The following is a 12,407-nucleotide window of genomic DNA, read 5'->3' on the forward strand; positions in this document are numbered from 1 at the left end:
GCTCCTTTCGTGGAACTGTGTGAGGTGATATATAACGTTCAGAGGGTGTATTCAGTTAGTATTTTCATTTCAGTTTGTTGTCAGTTCGTTTCGCTTATTTGGAATAAGGGGTGAAGTTTGATAAGTGGGTTGAACTTGAAACGGAAGAAACGAATTGAATATGTGTAAGTGTTGACGGAACTTCCCGCGCTTCTCCGTGGTGAAGATCGGGTTCGCGTATATACATATAATATTACATGTGTGTGTGCAAACTCAAGTCGATTGTTGTTAATCTCAGAGCCTAACACTAAGCTAAATTTGGCTATCATAATGTCGATTGCCGCGAACTAGTCGCACTTAGTTGTTATTCTGAAGACGAGTGTCTCGAAGAGTACCACACTTCGAGTCGACTTTTAGTATATTATAGAATCTCTGCTTTTGCTGAATTTTTCGCTTCTTTGTACAGATTTGCAGTAGGTGGGCGTTAACTTGGTCCGCCAATCAGCGAGGTCTCCGCCCACCAAGGTGGCTCGGGGACTAACGAAGTGGGGAGAGGCAGGCCTAAAGGGAGAAGCAGCTCCGCGTCTACCGCTCGCCGATGCATCGTGTTCCGGGCTTACGACACGTCTCTCGTTACCGAGCGTGCAGAAGCAAGTTCTTCAAATGCAGAGTTCTTACGTCCGTAATGTAATTTCCAGGCCTTGGCTTCTGGTTTGACTGATCGATTGTAACACGAAATCTTAGCAAAAACCTTCTCAAAAGTAATGTTGCTCGACGTCCGTGTCATAAACTTCGGGAGAATTAAATGATTGAACAGTAGGAAAAATATAGTTGGATGTTAAAGATGTTAGTAAGTACACTGCCCGTAAAAAAAAATTCCAACACCTAGAAATTGAGGTTGCACAAATCTAGAAATCACATATGCTTTTGGGTATACTCTGAGGAAAAACTGACTCTTCTTAACCAAATTTTAATCATTTCTCTCTTTGAATATCTCAAACAACTAAATTTCAGATTTGTGCGATTTCATTTTTAGACGGGCAGCGTATAATAAGTGTAGAGCGAGATGTGAGCGAGAGAGTTCGTTTTACTGATAATAAATAAATAATATATTTATTACAGGGGGCGTAAAATGGGATACGGAGCTAAACGGTATCAACACGGTTCAAATTGTTTGTCAAAGTTTCTCGCGACCCTTTTCACACACGTATGCTATCTGTTTTTTCAACTAATCTTCGTCGCTCCTGACTTCGTCTTTTATTTTCTTCTTGCCTGTAGGCGGTTTTTTCGCGTGCCCAATTAGGGCTTCTTCCCAAAAAGTTACGCCTTCAGGAGTCAGCCAAAGAGGGATCGTGAGGACCGTAGGTTCCCGCTGACTACCTGAAGGTTCCAACTGGAGTGCGTAGGTCTATGGTACGTCTATGGCTATTGAGAAACTCGGTGATTGAATTTAACGAAAGTGAAGCAACATGTAAAAACTACTTAACGCGAAATTTTCTGTTAATCTCCCAAATAGCCGAAAAATCACGATCGCACTATAAACCTAACATGGGTCTCTCCACGCCGATCTTGAAGCCCCTGTTGCAGCTCTCCGTTTGTGGCTATTTCTTGAAAAAATACTTACATATGAAAAGTTTAAACTTATTTGTATCTCTTTTCCTTGCGTAAAAAACATTTATAAATAATACACATATTTTGATCAGTTGGACTAAATTTTCTTACTACGAGATTGAATTTTTGACAAAAATTTCATTCATTTTGAACATAACATTTTACAATTTTCACAGTGAGAATTGTTAATTGAATCTAACGCAGATACTGAAAAAATATGACCGTGCAAACACTCAGAATAATTAATTCTTCTGCACACATGTAATATCGCTAATTACAAAACTTTGATAACAAAGCTATAAGTAACTTTATCATTACACTGAGATGACCCAACACGAATAAATAACACTCGAGCGAAACTTCAAAGGGACAAGTTAAACCATTTTAATTTACACCCACAAACGCGTAATGAGCACGCATAATTACGCAACCGCGGCGTCTCGATTTACCTGCGTCCGTGCAGCCAGCGATTCCGCGAAGTTTTAATTGTTTCTAATCTTAACGCGGATCACGGCTTTTGCGGTGAACTTAATTTCCTGGTCGAGCTACGAACGAAGAACTCGAATTCTCACGGAATATCTCGTGGAAACAACCGTTCTTTAATCACGTTCGCGTTTATTTTCATCGTTGGAGCACGAACTCGTGCGCGAAACCCTTCTAACGCTGGTAAATCCGTGTTTCGAATCTCGATTATTTTCCATTTCAACGATATTTCCGGTACACACGATAAGCGTGCGCCTGTACATAGAGAGGAGTGTAAAAAAGTTTTACTTTCTGCTGGTTGTTTCGAATTACTGGTCCGCCCGAAATTATTCGTGTGTGTAGATAAAACGGTGTAATGCATCGCATACCAGTTTCGATATTTCACATTGATCCATCGTGAATTTCCTAAATAATCCGAAACGTGCGCTGATTGATCCGAGCGAACGAGCACTTTGACTATTCGTTGATTTTTCGTATGCACAGCATTCTCGAAATAATCGCTCTGCTGTATGCTTTCTCGTCCAATGTTTTCCGTTTATTGGGAATTTTTAACGATTCTTTCTCTTGGTTTTTTTCCTGAGCAAGGAAACGATGTTTATCCAGAGGAAATTGCAATTTATGGTAAAAATTCGCTGTTCGTTGGTTCCATTATATACAGGGTGTCCTAGGTTTAAAGTGCCAAATTTTGTCAATATATTCTATGGGTCTAAATAAGAAAAAAATATATAAACATAGGTTGTTTAACGTTTTATTAAAAAGTTATAAACGAAATTACGGAATTCAAAGGGAACAGTGATCCCATTGAACCATGATGAATTGAAAAAAATCTCCTTACATATTCATACTTTAATACGCGACAAATAGAATAATTCATACCAAAAAGTACATAACTAAACAATATCAGCAATTATGAAGGTTATAATTCGGTGAAAATTAGATCAGAGCACTCACAAACACAAAAAGTATCATAACTTTAGACGGCACATATGTATCGCGATCATATTGTGCACTAATCCAAATGGCGTCAATTGATGACTGCATTGACGCGGGAATATTTTAAAACGTTTTAAAAATAATAGTAGGTCCCGGTTTTCCCCTATAATCTAGAGGGTGAGTTTTTTAACTGTGCCACCTAAATTTATTTGTAAATTATTTGCTGTATCAAACAAAATTTCAAACGAGAGTTGTTTGGTATCAAGTGGGGCATCGAATGTAATAACTCGTTACAAACATTCACATTAATACTGTCGGCATGCTCTAATATTCAAGCAACTCGAAATTGGAACCGAGCCGAGACTCGGTTTTCGATCCGATCCGAGATGTCTGAATTGTAAAATAATTATTATTCTACACTTTTTCTTAATATAGGTTACAATATTCGAGCTACTTGGATCACTCAAGCAGTTCGGAAAATTCGAGCTACTCGATTATTTCAAGATGCTCGAAACAATTCCAACTACTCGATTCTTTCGGGTTCTCGGATAGGATCGGTTATTCGAATCGAGTATATCTCGGCTCGCTTTTTCCGAGTACCCGAACAGCTCTAATTTACATGAAGCTTCTATTCTTGTACAACAATGATTCTAGAAACATCAAGGAAACTATATGTTTTCTGGTAACGGGCACTTTAACGTTGCTCGCATCGCATCCAGTGCTATATCTCCATTAATTCTCCGCGTCGTATTTTCTTTATCGTGGCCATGGATGCGGAGCTTCGTCTAGAAATACGCGAGGCCTTGCGACATAGGAGAGAAGCGAATGGTGGATTTTTACGAGGTGAATGGACCGAAATAAATCCAACGGGGGTTTTTCCATCGACGGAGGGGACACGATTCGCGTAAATTTCCGCCGGCCTTTGCGCGAAAACGCTTCCTTTCAGGTAAACAGCGCGACCGTAATCCTTCCAGCCGGATTATGATTTAGCGCCCGAAATTTATTCGCCATCGAGGATACTATCCACAGGGAATTCTCGATTATTCTGCGCTTCTAGTCTCGGCCATTTATTAGAGGTCTGTGGAGTAATAGATAATGTTAAAAATATTGTAGATGTAACTGTAATTTAGTACTGAAGATGATGTTGGGACCATGACTGATGCTGAGTTGCCCATTCGTAAGTTCTAAAAAAGGGCAATAATTAATTTTTGCTCCTCTTCGTTACACTTCCTTCCCTACTTTTCGTAAATTGAGAGCTTTTATATAAGTGTATCTGTTAAGGATACTTAAGTTTAGACCAGGTTTACGATACGGACGTGACTCTGCTATTTTTGAGATTAAGGTTTCAATACGCGTTTAATGTTTCGTTCGTTAGTTATTCCTTATTGACAGGAAGGCTCTAAACCTCTCATAAAAGCGGAGAATTTGGAGTTTCTTCGTGCATCTCAATAGCAATTGACGTATCATAAACCCACGCGAGCCAAGGCACATAGGGCCCTGGATTTTTCCCATAAACTCAGGTGACGCGTACATCACCTAGAACACCGCTTCCCTAAGGGTGAGCGGTTAGCGTTGGGTGTCGACCAAGGCCCTAACTTGATTGGGAGTCTTGGCCTTCCACCCAAATCTCACCCCCGTCAAGGGACCCAAATGGACGGACAAGAATATATAAAAGGACTGAACAGGGATATCTACCCAAATCTCACCCCCGTTAAGGGACCCAAATGGACGGACAAGAATATATAAAAGGACTGAACAGGGATAGAAAAAGGAGACATTGTTATTGACGAATAGAACTCTGAACTTTTGTACGAACGATTACACGAACTTTGAACCTTAGGACATTGGACTCGCACATATTTAACATTTAAGAACTTAGTTATATTGTATTCTTAGCACATAAAAACTGTGTTGCAAATAAAGAATTATTTGCTAAATAATCAGGCTTCACGAACATTGTGGGAACCAACAGTATCAGAAATCACATGTTCCTTGCAACTATGGTCTAAAAGTAGGATAAATTTAAAATTAACCGCATGTTCAATGCCAAAACTCGATAATGAACTCGGTTGTTCTACTAATGTAGTATTGTATTAACGTGACGAGATGATGCTAGCTTTGGTAAAGAGATATAATTTAAATCATAATACTTTCTGTACGAACATAATATGTGTCTGAGTACTTATGAATGCTGAGTTGCTGTTTTAGTCCTCACACTATATTGCACAAAAATGCTGTCTGATTTTTGCATCTCGAAGGACCACCCGAATTGTCTTTGGAAAGTTAAGTTCTCACTCCAATTTGTGCTTTACTAAATTTATACACAAACTTAACAATGAATTAACTATGAATTTAGCCTGAATGCTTCTTGTTGGTCTGAGTGCGTAATCGATTAGCCTGAGTTCCAATTTCACTACTTAGTGCCTAGCATGAGTATTAGACATTCTGAACTGTTTGATTGCTGTTTCTTGACTCACAACTTGTTTTTAATTGAGTACTTGTTTCTGACTGACTACTTGTTTGTAACTGACTGCTTGGTTCTGAATTACTAATCGTTCTGGCCACTGACGGCCGTCTCACTTCTCATTTCTTTCCATGCACGGTGATGGGTCATTTCTAAGAAAATCGCCAACTAGCGTGTCTAAGGGACACGCCTTCTCTTGGGGAGAGGTGGCGATGTCTAACAATGAAGTGAAGGATGTCTTAACAACAATTTCTGAATTGCCGTTCAGGTATTCCAATTTTATAACACGCCTTCAGACTATTGAGGACGAGAGAAGCGAATTTATAAAACTTCTAAGCTATAAACTTAAATTCTTTTCACCAGGACGTATCTTAATCTTCTAAATACATTCTGACAAGTTGAAATCCTAAACTCAAAAATGGCCTTTTATTATGTCCATGTCATAAAGTGTTGCCTTAACAGTACCACGTGTTCTTATATGATATTCAAATATTGTGCTTTTCAAAGAATTCCATCAATTTTTACTAAACTGTCCACATCATTTGCACCGAAACATCCTCATATCATCACAGAACCACCTCCATGATTAATGGTTGGCATAACATATTAGGGTAGTAACTTTACGTTAAGTACTAACTTTTTGCTACACTCATGTGTCTTCACTGGAACAGTTTACGCCAACTTAAGTTATTATTTTTTTATTTAGAGTTATTGACCTTAAATATTATACATGTCATTAATTATTATCTTTATATAAGTGTACGGCTAAAATGGAAATACAGTGGTTCAATAACATTGGAAAGTTTTACATCAAGTATCTTTTATACATATATGTATGTACTTCTGAGTATATGAAGATGGTCAAACACTTATGGACTATATTAGCAATACGGCAGATTATCTATCCTACACTTCACACCATCTCTAAAATCATCATCGCGGAAGAAAGCCTCAGCGAGGCAGCTCGTCATGCGTGCACGCGTTTTGTCGTCTTTCAAGCGCATCTCGACAAAGGCAGAGATATCAAGTGATGCACGCTTGGTAGCCTGGGCGTGGTATAAAATCAAGAAACAACCCTAGAAGAGAAAGACTACACCGTAGATACGAGTAGAGAGGGAGAGAAAACAGCCAAGAGGATGAGCAGCCTCACCTATCTCTTCTTTCAATAAGATTCCGCGTGAACGGTGGTTCATGCCAGACGCGAAGTCATGCCGGCATATTGAGAATTCGAGCTCCACCCTTCTTCTTCCTTTTTCCACCTTCTTTTCTTCTCGTTCTTATGTTCTCACCTATCGTTCCTCCATATGGCGAGAGAAGGATGAATGGCCACGGTGATTCTCGTCGATTTGCCAAAACGGCACATCTGGCCTACCATTTTCACGCTACGAACTCGCGTATCCACGACTTCGTTGTGGAGAACCGAAGATCCCTTCCTTGGTGATTTATCGCGCTGTCGCGGGGATTTCTAGCGTGATCGCCACTATGATGCCATATTTTTTTTAGAATGAAGCACGAGCCGTGGGGAAAGTGGAGTTATGAAGAGGTGGTTGAGTGTGTGGGTTTAGGGTTTTTGGGGTGAAAGATAGAGGAGAAGGAGATTTTCGAGTGTTTACTCTTGGGAAATGTTGGATATTTGGGGATATTAGAATTGGAGGCTGATAATGTGACTCTGGGGTCTTTTCAGGATGAGAATTGAGGAGTTAGGGATAATGAATGTAAAAATATTTTGAAGTGTTTTTTATGTGAATTGTAGGTTTTGACATTTCAGTTGAAATCTTGGATATTCTGTATATTAACCCTTTGGACTCCTTTGGTAATTTTTAAATTGCCAGTATATATATGTATTGTATTTTGCCATATTTTTTGTACTTGGATGAGCAATAGGGACACATATACATATATGACCCTGACTGCTATTTTCAATATAATTAGTAAAAAAAATTGTTTAAATTGGTTCCTATCAACCAAACGTCTTTTGAAGTGCATTTCAAATAAAATTCTTAAAATAATAGGGAGTTACTGAAAAACAAATTTTTTTAAAATTTAGAGTTCAAAGGGTTAAAGTTGGTAACTGATAATGTGATTCTGTAGTCTTTTTCAGGGTGAGAATTGAGGATTTAGGGATGATGAATGCAAGAATATTTTGGAGTGCTTTTAAATTGAATTGAAGGTTTTGGATTTTTGGGATAGAGGACGGAGATGGTGAAATATTTGAAAAGGTTTGTTATTGACGTGGAATGTTAGATACTTGAGAATATTAGAGTTTATGAAAAGCATAGAAAGGTTGTCTTTAGGTCCTTAAAGAGATATGAGTGGAAGAAAATTTGGACTTGATGAAAATTGAAAATTGTAGATTTTTTAAATGAAAAGTAGAGTATTTGTAACAACATTGGAATATTGGATATTTGGAAATATTAGCACTCTTTGAGTTTTGAGGAAGAAACTTTATGTAAAAATATTTCTTAGACTATAGTAATTGTAACTACACCTGAACATCTGTAACTATAATTGCGTTATTAAAAGCATCGTTAACTCCAATTTCTCTAAAGCATTGGAACGTGTATTTTTCACCAAGAAACAGAAATTCATTTTTCAAATTCCCACCTCGTTGCACGTTGCTCCTCGAATCTTGAAATCAATTTTCTTCAAGTTTCACTCTCCTTCATTCTTCTATACGCGGCTACGGCCACCATTGATTAACGGCACCGCATCTGTGGCTTTTATTTCAATCCTGCTTATTGACGTCTGGTTATTATATTTCTTATGGATCGAACGAATATCTGACACCAAACCTATAATTGGACGTTCTTGCTCATCGTCGGAAAATTCTTTATTCTATTACTTTCAGATTTTTCAAAATTAATAAATGCAAATGAAAGTGAAAAGATAAAATTTACACACTGCATGCTTTCAAACATACTTCAACTTGATAAGAGCTTTTTATTTTTTTGAAATTTTATGGGAACATTTACCTTAAAAATTCACTCTTTTGTATTTTATTAAATAGTGCAACGAACTATATGCTTCTTTATACTAAAAGTCACTTAAATCCATGACTCGTTCCTTAGAAATTTTGAAAATACAATTATCTAAAATAATGTATAAATATGTATTACGAACACTATATCACGGTATTTCATTAATCAGTATAAAACATTTTTATAAGTATTTTTCAGAGGTTATATAATTTATGCAAAGCAAAAATTGATTTTTTGACACTTTCAAACTGGACTCCCCTTTAACCCTGGTATGGTGTTTGGGTCTTTTTTGACCCACCACGTTACTATTTCTTTAGAAACTTCTGTCGTTATCAAAAAACTGTAATGAAATTGTTGTTAATATTTTTGTTTCTGTTCTCTCGATATTATACTAAAAGTTTATTGTTTGTGCTCATATAGCGTCTTTGGGTCTCTTTTGACCCAACGTAAATAAAGCATTATCAAAAGATAGAAATCAATTATTGTTCGGGTCGCGTGATGTTCGATGCTTAAGTGCCGAACCGGTACGCGAGTTTATTCACACTTCGATTCGTTCAGTGTGAAATGCTAAGAACTGAGACGAATCTGATTTTTGTAACAACTATTTTAATTTACAACAAGAGTGATACTTAAGGTGATATCGCGACGTGACTATCAATTACTATTTTGTGTGTGACCAACTGCCAAAGACTGCCAAAAAAGACGTGCTCCTGTTTCGTGTCCTTGGTTTTATCAGCTCGGCCAGTTGCTGATTGGTGGCCGATTTCCTCTGTGGGGTGTAGGTACTGAGTCTTCATTGGTGGAGATTGTTTAGGTGGGACGCAGCTCCTTCCAAGGGAAAGGGATTGTTGCTAACATTAGAAAACCCCATTTTGGGGGTTTTTCCCAGGGGTTGCCGTGTGATTTCCACCGCGCACGTGATCTCTTCACGGGGGGTACGGTACGCGCGAGAAGACCGGTACCTCGGTCTGGCGGTCTAGTGTAATTGAACAAGTTTATGACGATAATCCGCCAGACCGAGAGTTCGTCGCGATTTTTTGCGAGGCAACAATTATGTTACGAAACAGTGGACGATAGTAAAGTCGAAAGAAAAGATAATTAGCATAAAATGACTACATAGAATACTTTTATTAATGCCAAAGAAAGTGAATTATTGTACGGTGTAATCGGAATTCTGGTACGATGCACAAATTTTTTTGTCGCTGCAGACATGCACTGTGAGTTTTTCTGGGACAGTAACAGTTCCTTTCTACTTCATCAACAAAGTCTTTCACAATGAAAGCACTGTCAACGAACGACGAAAGCAGCGAAGAAGATGCTGTAAAATATTAGAAATTTTATGGAACGTGCCCAAAAGCGGTAGAAGCCATTCTTGTGATAAAACTGATAATAAAAGCATATCAGGGTCTCAAAAATGTTGAAAATATATATGTAAAAAGCATTGTTACCACATACATATGCAAAACTTGTTATGAATAAATAATTTGAACACAATATATTGTTTTTCTACAATAAAAAATATTGCAAAGATACAACAACATATTTCTATACTTCCTTGGTCCTCTCGTTGCATTATAAAACTAAAAATACGAATTTCGCATATTCGGGTCGTTTGCAATCCACAGCCCTTAAGTGTACAGTTGAATTGAGGACCGCAGCAGGATTAAATTAAGATTACCAGCATACCCTCTATGCACAATGCGAAACCTGGAGAGCCTTTGTTCTCCAATTCTACGCAAAATTCACAATCCCTGTCAATTCTCTAGTATTTACCTTTGACAGTAGTCTCCCTTAACCAAGAACGCAATAATGAACGGTATCACAGGGATTCTATCGTACAAGGTGCATTTATACAAGCAGAAGGATCAATTTACGATGAAGTATCGTACGAAGATCGTTTAACCATCTCGATAACCGTAGCACGGGATTATCTTACGCGTGAACGTTGTTTAGGTTTCCACGCGGATCGTTCTGCTTGATTCACGAGTTCCTCTATATACCGTATTCGATGTCCAAATTTTAGAGTTTAGGAAACGTATTTTATTTCTGTATTTAAACGTATCATTTACAGTAAAGGATCGTTTCCTCTTCGATGTAATATCTCTGTTCCGTACGGAACATTTCTTTTCGATAAAGGGGGCGGCATTCGAGGCGTAATTAAAACAGTCATCGCGTCACATATGTACTTGGTTATCACGCTCGACTTAAGTGTATCGATATCGACAGACATCACTTTGAACACTTAATAACATAAATAGTAAGTTCAAATATTATTCAGGCAAATTTATTACATTTTTCATTTCTACAAAACATATTCAAATGTATTTTTTCATCTGCTACAAGATGCAAGAAAAAAAATACGCGTTTTCCACGTAAAAAATAACAATGACCCTGTGTTAATGCCCGTGGTAGTGGCCATGAACTTTCGAGCTTTGTGGATGTTTGCACGATGTTGTGCCGTCTAGATACTGGTTCGAAGGACTACCCAAATGATTGGGACTTGTAAAAACTGATCTATGGTATCGCGTGATGTGAGCTGGTTGCTCCTTGGTTCTCCTTGTTCGTGGTGGTTGAACGACTACTCGACTACTCAACTCTCCGCGTCTCGGACGTCCGTGAGAGGGATTTTCGTTGGGACACGCTGATTGGTTAATGGTTAACGATTGCATTTGCCAATCAGTGTGTCTAGTATAGTCTTTACCGCCTTTCCAGTGCGCCCTTAGCGCGCTCTCACCTTGGAAGGGTGGGAGACGGTCGTGAGGGGTGGGCGGAAAGTCCCAAAAATCTGGAATTTCCTCCGGGTAACTAATCGACAAGCGGACCGTTATATACAGATGTGCCGTTCGGAAATTCGTGGTTTATGGTATGTTCGTAGGCCATTGAGCGCGAGGGACACAAATTACTAAAAATCTAGCAAAGCAATTCTAGTGACCCTCGCAGGATGTAATTAGACCCGTGCAAGCAATAAATGAAAATCCTGAACTCAAAAATAACCGTTCCCGGTCGATCGTGCCATAAACCGTTTCTACGGAAAACCTAACACCCTGAAAAAAACCAAGAAAAAATAACCTGACGAAAAAATTCGTTTTCCAGATTATTCCATCTTTTCAAACCATTAATATTGTGGGATCAGAAATATAAATAGATGTTTATTTTACAAAATATAGTACTAACTACAATACTATGACACACGCTTCTCGACTTTTCCAAACACACTGTCCCTTCATCCCTCGCACGCCGTACTTTATAGCCAGGCCCTTCGTGGGCTTCTTGTCGCCGGGGTTTTTTCCGTTGGGCCTGGCTATCGTCGCTCGTCGCCCGCTTTCTCTCTCATGCTCGCCACATTTGCTTGAAACTACTCTTTTCTAACCATTAATATTATGTCACAAATATTTTTCATATCCTAAAAAAGGAAGGAAATATTTAGGTGGCCTGCTTCGGCTGGGACACTCTGTATATGTATGTATATTTGATTGTTTTGAGGTATTGAGTTCGTCAGAATGCCAGTTCGTCCGAATATGCATCTATTATAACCACAGTTTTAGGCTGGGGTCACACGAGCGTCGACGATTTAATGTCTATTATAATAAATTATGGACATCGAGGTAAGTACTAATCTCCGAAGTTGAAAAACATCGTCTATGGGATGGTTTTAATTTTGAATACAAAGACAAATTTAAAGAAAAAAAATGAAGCGCGTTATGCGTTGTTTTATCTTCTCACATAACCGCGACACGCAAAAATAATTGAAAAATTTCTCTTCACGAGTTCGAAGTTCATCATAGAACGTGTAAAATATACTTTTAGTAGGCTTGAATAGTTTATAGGATGTACTCAATACTTGTTTGACTTACGTTTTTTCTTTTGGATTTTTAATAAAGTCTAGACAAAAATTGAGACATCTACATCATCAATTTTGTTCGCATAGATAAGTACCTATCTCGTACTGATGAGAAAAA

Source organism: Habropoda laboriosa, unplaced genomic scaffold (assembly GCF_001263275.1).
Source record: "Habropoda laboriosa isolate 0110345459 unplaced genomic scaffold, ASM126327v1 scaffold38, whole genome shotgun sequence".
NCBI classification, from domain to species: Eukaryota; Metazoa; Arthropoda; class Insecta; order Hymenoptera; family Apidae; genus Habropoda; species Habropoda laboriosa.